General features: G+C 39.8%; 1 protein-coding gene across 2 annotated transcripts in view; it reads right to left on the bottom strand.

The window, feature by feature from the left end:
• CTDSPL (CTD small phosphatase like) overlaps window positions 1-7,186 on the bottom strand; it is a 125,697-nt gene that overhangs the window by 66,962 nt on the left and 51,549 nt on the right. The gene's annotated exons all lie outside the window — the stretch shown is intronic.

Genomic DNA, 7,186 nt, shown 5'->3' with positions numbered 1-7,186 from the left:
TTTTTTGGCCAGGGATGGGTTTGAACCCACCACCTCCAGCATATGGGGCTAGCGCCCTACTCCTTTGAGCCACAGGTGCTGCCCCGACTAAGCATTTTCTTGATGACCCTACACAATACTGTGAGGAAAATTGACTGCAAAAGCCTACTTCAAGCTGCCTTCTTTTATTTTCTTGATAGACTTCTCCCCATTGTTTTTCAAAGAGAAAATACACAGCAAAAGTCCACATTATGTCAGCTTTCTCACATTGAGAGCTCTGCTATGCCACTGTTGAATTTTTCCTGAGATCCTTCTACTTTCAAACTCTGCTTCCTTGATAGATTTGGCAATAGCTATGTAAGTGATGCGGACATAATTGCCTACAGTAATGAAAGCCTATAGGAATTTTTTAATTTTTAATTTTCCCTTTAGGCATTTTTTTCTTTCCTTTTTTTTTTTTTTGAGACAAAGTCTCACTTTGTTGCCCTCTGTAGAGTACTGTGGTATCATGGATCATAGCAACCTCAAACTCCTGGGCTGAAGCGATCCTCTTGTCTCAGCTTCCTGAGTAACTGGGGCTACAGGCACCAGCTACAACACCTAGCTATTTTTAGAGATAGGGTCTTGCTCTAGTTCAGGCTGGTCTTGAACTTCTGAGCTCAGACCATCCACCCACCTCTGCCTCCCAGAGTGCTAGGACCTTTAGGCATATTTAGTAGTATTTCCCCAGGCAGATCATTTTGAGTGTGTGAGAGTGTGTGTGTATGTGTTACAAAGACAACTATCATATTACTAAAATAGTCAATTAAAAGAAAAGAGGCTGGAGTGATGTGAGGAAGGGGTCACAAGCCAAAGAATGCAGGTGACATCCAAAAGCCAGAAAAGGTAAGGAAACAGATTTTCCCATAGAGCCCTCAGAATGAACTAGCCCTGCCAACACCATCACTTTAACCTCAGTGAGACTGGTTTGACTCTGATCTACAGAACTGTAAGAGAATAAATTCGCATTGTTTTAAGCTATTGGGTTTGTGGTAGTTTTATATAACATCCATAGGAAAACATAAGCCTGTAGCAGAGAATGGGAGAAGAAAACACCCCTGGGGATTCCACAGTTTCCCATCCTTTAAAAAGAGCACTCTGGCCTTTGCTAGCCAGCTCCCCTCTCCATCTACCTTGTGGGCACTTGGCTCATTTGTGCAACCCAACTTCCTTCTCTGTATCCTCCAGGGCCCTGCCAAGCAAAGCTCCTGGCACCCAAGAAAGCCCCTTGGGACAGATGTCAGTGGAGATACCACTGTTCCCAGGGAGGGGAGTCCTTGGCCCCCTTTCTCTTTGTATCCCTGCTGACTCTTCTACCAGCTAGCAGTCTCTAGCTCTGGAGACTGTAGCCTTCTACCAAGTCCTCAACTTCTCCATGACTTGGTTTTGGATTAGAAATAACTTACTGTCATGAATTAATTCTTCCCGGAAATGGTCCTCAAAAATTACCCCACCTTTTCCTATTCTGGTTTCTATCTCACACTTCACTTTTAAAATAAAGATGGAGGTGAAAATATATTCAGAGAATCTGTCCTTCAGTCACATTGTGTTAACGATCAACTTGAGGCAAAATCCCAATACTGTTTTCCTAGAGAAGGGAAAGTTTTAAATTCTCTGTTGAGGACACTGTTTTGAATGTTCTAAGATGAGGTATCCTAAACACAGTTTCCTGAGCGAGTCCAGGAGTCCATGGTGAAGTGTCTTAGGTAGTAAAGCATCCTTTCCAAACTTTAAAATATCAATGGATAGCCCTTCTTTAAAAAAGTAACTCTTGCAAGGGTACCTCATATAAAACACTAAAAGCTGAGAGGAGCTTCTGTATATGCTTGGGGAGTAGGAGGGACTATGTAGTATCCACTTGGCCCATGAGGGATTGTCAGAGCCATCTGAAAACCACTGTTACACAGAATCTAATTTTTATATTACATATAATCTTTCTAATGATAAATAATCTCATTGCCACAAATTCTATTACCATTAAAGGCAAACGCTACTCCCTACAATATCCCTTAGTGTCCTATTCTTATCATGGGGTAGGGCTTGTTTCCATTTCTATAATAGGAGAGAGGAAGGAGAGGAGGTGGGGAAATAATGTTGTCTTCCTGACTTGGACCCAGCTTCCAGCAGAGGGCCCAGATCACACATACTTCTTAATGTCTGTTGGGTGAATGAATCAAATTGTTTCCAAGCTCCAGGCATTGTCCTTTATTTAAGCATATACTGAAAACAAATTAAAAAAAAAAAACCCTACCGCAATTAAAGAATACAATCCCTTAGAATTACTATAAGGCAATATATAAGTTTTGCTCTACCCAGATGACATCTGTGATGTGTTAAATTAAAAGAACATGTGATGGAAGAACTATTGTGAGAGTCAGCTGAGAACTATTATGAGAACTAATTGATATGAAAGCAGAACATGACTGAAAAGACAGAATGAAAGCAGAATTTTCTGGAAATGCTGGCTCAGTGACAATCCTATAGATAGACCACATTTATAGGCTCAGGGACTCCAAGAAATACATTAAATGCAAGAAGGCATGGGGACTATTTCACAGAAGGCCACAAGGACCTCAGCTTTCCTAGAGCAGACAGAGACTTCCAAAGCTAGCAAAGGCCTTGGCTTGATGAGACAGGCAACAGGGACACACTGGATAGGTGCAGAAGGGAGCCTAACAAATTGGATGTTGAGGAAATCCCTGATACACAGTAGATTTTTGAATTTTTCCCTCAAAACTCCAACCCATACTTCTCTTCCCTGATTCCTACTATGCCTTTAGGCCTTAAGTTCTTCTAGCTCTTTTCTCTAATGTCTGCTGTCAAACACAATAGCAATACATTTTGTACTTTGCTCATTCATGTGTTATTCAACACCATATTCCAGTGCCTGGACACTCAAATTAAGGTTGAATGAATCAAATAAAGAAGGTTTCATTGCTTCTAGTATGTCTGTGGCTGAGAGTAAGAGCTGCTTGATGCTTCCTTCACACCCTCTGAAAGTTCTAAATAAAAATTTGATGAGTAAGTGACACTGTGTATTAAATGGAAACATTTAATAGTAAAACTGCATCAGTACATTGTGGTCTGGCATTTGCTGTAATGCTACATTTTCAACTAGATGACATCAACCTAATCAGGTCTAAATTTACTCATCTATATTGGGATATAATTTAGGACAACTTTTCAGCAGATAATTTTCTAAATAATTACAATGAAAGTATCTAATCCTTTAGGGCAAATGATGTATCATAAATATTAAACAGGATATATAAATGCTTCCTTACTTTTCATTTGTAGATAAAACCAGGAGAAAAGTACACTTTACATTGGCAAGATCATCCATACCTCTACTAAGTTTTTCCTAAAAGCCATAAACATTTAAGTGAACATGTATCTTCTCTGCCATTTCACTATGAGCTCCTGAAGAAAGGGACTGAGTCCTTGTTCTATACCTCGTGCATTTGTCCTTCCTGGTACTGTGCCCAATTCTCACCCAAGCATGGGACCTTGGTGCTCAGTTAAGTGTTTGCTGAACAAACGAATGAACAAATTGAATGTGTATATTACCCATTCCAGGAAATACTCTTCCCTTTTCACCTACAAAACAATAGGCATCAGCACAAGGTCACTAGGAACTTCCTTATACCTAGGACACTAGAAAGAGATGAGGAAGCTGGAGGAAGACTATAGCATCTCAGTGGAGGAGAAAGAAGCAGGACACCCAGGTACCAACTAAAGTTAGCCAGTGACTCATGGCACCTAGAGTATTGATACTTCCTCTTTTGGGCTCAATTTCTCTAATTCTGATTCCAGCTTGCACCCCCGTCCTCCTGCCTCCCTGCCAGGGGAGCTGTGCAGACAAGCAAGGTAGTTTATAGGAATGTACTTTGTACACTATAAATCACTGTGTTAGTTTTCTAGGGCTGCCATGTGAAAGTACCACAAGCTGGGTGGCTTAAAACAACAGAAATTCATTGTCTTGTAGTTCTGAAGACTCAAAGTGTAAAATCAAGCTGTTGGTGGGGCCCTGCCTCTTCTTTGCCCCTCCAGTTTCTGCTTGCATTTACCAGCAATCCTTGGTATTCTTTGGCTTGTAGAGATATCAGTCTGATCTATGCCTCCATCATAACACAGACATCCTCTCTCCCTGTCTGTCTATCTCTGTGTCTTTTTCTTATAAGGGGAACAGTCATATTAGATTAAGTATGACCTTACCTTAACTACATTTGCCATGACCCTATTTCCAAATAAGGTCATATTTTGATGTCTTGGGAGTTAGGATTTCAATATATTTTGGGGGGGGGGACACAATTCAATCCATAGCAAGTACCATGTGAATAAAGTACCACATTTAAAAATCACTGGAATAATGTTACCCTAGGTAATTCATACTAACTTCTACTGAGAACAATAAGGAAACTAGAAAAATAGTTTTAAAATTCCATTTTAGGTTATGGAAAATTAGCAAGTAATGAAGAATAATGGGGCCAAGATTTCATTTAAGAAAGAAATCCAAAGAGATGAGCTTGGTATTAAGTGATCGTTTTTCTATAGGAATGCCTGTCATTTTTGGAAAGCAGTGGTACTAGATTACTCCAGAACCAAGTATAACTTCTCCCTAAAGGAAGATAACATTATTCAAGGCCTCAGATTATTTCTGTAAATTTCACCTATGATGTCTGAAACTCAATCAAAAATAACTAGATAAATGAGGTTATAAGACAATATGAATGTATTGTAAATATAATAATTGGCAATGGAAACGGTTGCCAAAGGCTACAAAGAAAGGTGTTATCAGATGCGGACTTTAAAAATACATATATCCTTAGAGCGTTCAAAGAGGCAAGAGATAAAATTGAAAAGCTCCTCAGAGAACTAGAAACAAAAAGAACACAACAATTCCAGAGATTAATCTCACTAAAATTCGATAACTAAATATGGGGGCTTACTAGGCATTTAAATACTGCTTGAAGAGAAAATTAGTGAACTACATGAGAAGTCAAAAGAAAATATCTAGTATAAAGACAAGAGGGTAAGAGATATAGGGAATATAGTGAGAACTAATAGACATGTAAGTAGAGTCATGGGAGAGAAGACAGAGAAGCAAGTAGAAGACATACAAGAATTTTTCAAAACTAAAGACAACAAGCAGACTCAAGATCTTAAATGGAAGACTACCCCCCTACAGGATAAATAAAAACAAAACTATACCTAGACCCAGATAGTAAATTGCTCAGCACCACAGAGAGAGAACATTTTAAAAGCATCCAGAGAGTGAAAAAATAGGTTATCAGCATAAAAGATACAACAGGGACTCTTCCTAACAAATGCAATGTAACCTAATCGTTTGTACCCTCATGTTAATCTGAAACAAAACCAGGTTATCATCAAAGGAGTAACAGTAAGATTGACGACTGATTTCTTAATGAACCTAATAAAAGCCTGAAGACACTTAGGAGTTCCAGAACAGCCTGAGCAAGAGCAAAACTCTGTCTCTACTAAAAATAGAAAAACTACCCAAGCCTTGTAGCAGGCACCTATAGTCCCAGCTACTTAGGAGGGTGAGGCAAGAGGATTGCTTCAGCCCAGGAGTTTGAGGTTGCTGTGAGCTATGATGATGCCACGGGACTCTGCCCAGGGTGACAGCGTGAGACTCTGTCTCAACAAACAAACAAACTCCTGTTTTTCATTTACGCACTTACCACATTTTTAATCAAATTACTTAAGCTGAGCTTCAGTTTTCTTATCTGTGAAAGGAAAATTATTACAAAGATTAAATGGAATAATGCTTATAAAGCACTTGGGGCAGTAGCTAACACAGTGATTAATAAGTGAAATCCACTGTTAGTTATATACTGGAGATAGGTGTGGGGGTTATGATGATGATGATGAAGACAGGATAATAGAAATAACAAACTAGATTTGTGAGGGTTTAACGTATAGTGCCTAAAATGGGTGGTTGATGTTCAATAAATATTAATGGAATGGGAAAGTAACTAAACGCTAGGCTCTCACAAAACCCTGAGCATCAACATCTGCTTGTTTATAGTGCCAGATTCCCTTCAAAATGATAACTGAATTCCTAATACGTTTCTGCCCATGTTATCACTTCCCAGTCCCTAATGCCGTACACATGCCTCAGCTAGAAATCCTTTCCCATTCTTCCCATCCTGAACACCAAGGGCCCCTCTGCCTCTTGTGGTCTTCTGGGGTCTGGGTAGCCTACTGCCTCACACCTAGATGGTTTATGGAATCTTTTTCTTAACAAGAGACTCCTTAATTCAAACTAACATGAGGCTGGGCACTTCAGATCCTTATTCCAGACCTTAGACTTTAGGCCTGAAAACACCTCCATGGAAGGGAGGAGTGGCCAGGCCTTACTGCAGGAAGAATCTTGCCCACTTTCCTTCAGGACAGCCATACCATTCCCTCATTCCCTACTATGGCAGTCATATCACTTCTGGACCCTATCTTAGGAGCTGTGAAAGGAGGTTAGGTCCTCCCACTCCTTCCAAAGACAGTGTAAATCAAGATGTTTTCAAAATCACAGATGAATATGTTAAACTGTAATTAAATAAAGAGGTTGTCCCAATGACAGCTTTTTACTTGTAAGCATTATCAGAAGTCTGTTCCTCACTCTACCTGTAGGGAGTATTATACCTGCCATCCAGGTGTTGAAACAGCTTCCTGACATCTCTCTGTTACCCCCCTTCTTGCCTTTCCCAATAAAAGAATTCAAAACCTGTCCTGGAAACTCAATAAAATGTTGTTATAAAACATTTTTCTCTAATGAGACCTGTCTGCTATTTGTCTAAGGTTCTTCATGTTGGACGTTCTGTGGAATAAGAAACAACTACTCTGTAGTTAATCCAGATAAAGACACTTTCCTTATTCCCTCACCCCTCAGCCTTCTCTGTTTAAGCTTCAAAGATCTACCTCCTCCAAGACTCTGCCCTCTCTCCTACACCTTGCTGACTCTTCTCTGAATTCTCTTCCAATTCTTACCAATAAAAGAGAAGTCACCACAGTGCAGCTTTGACTCAGTTCTGAAGTTCCAAATGCACTGCAAATTGTTACCTAAAGGTTTGATATTCCCTGATTTGTAAAACCTGAAGCGTACTACCCTCTAATAGTATTCAGTCACCTTGGAAAACTACACAGTGGGCTC

Source organism: Otolemur garnettii, unplaced genomic scaffold, assembly GCF_000181295.1.
Source record: "Otolemur garnettii isolate 467f Iridium unplaced genomic scaffold, OtoGar3 scaffold00002, whole genome shotgun sequence".
NCBI classification, from domain to species: domain Eukaryota; kingdom Metazoa; phylum Chordata; class Mammalia; order Primates; family Galagidae; genus Otolemur; species Otolemur garnettii.
The sequence above is the reverse complement of the archived record's forward strand: the minus strand, read 5'-3'. Positions and strand labels throughout refer to the sequence as shown.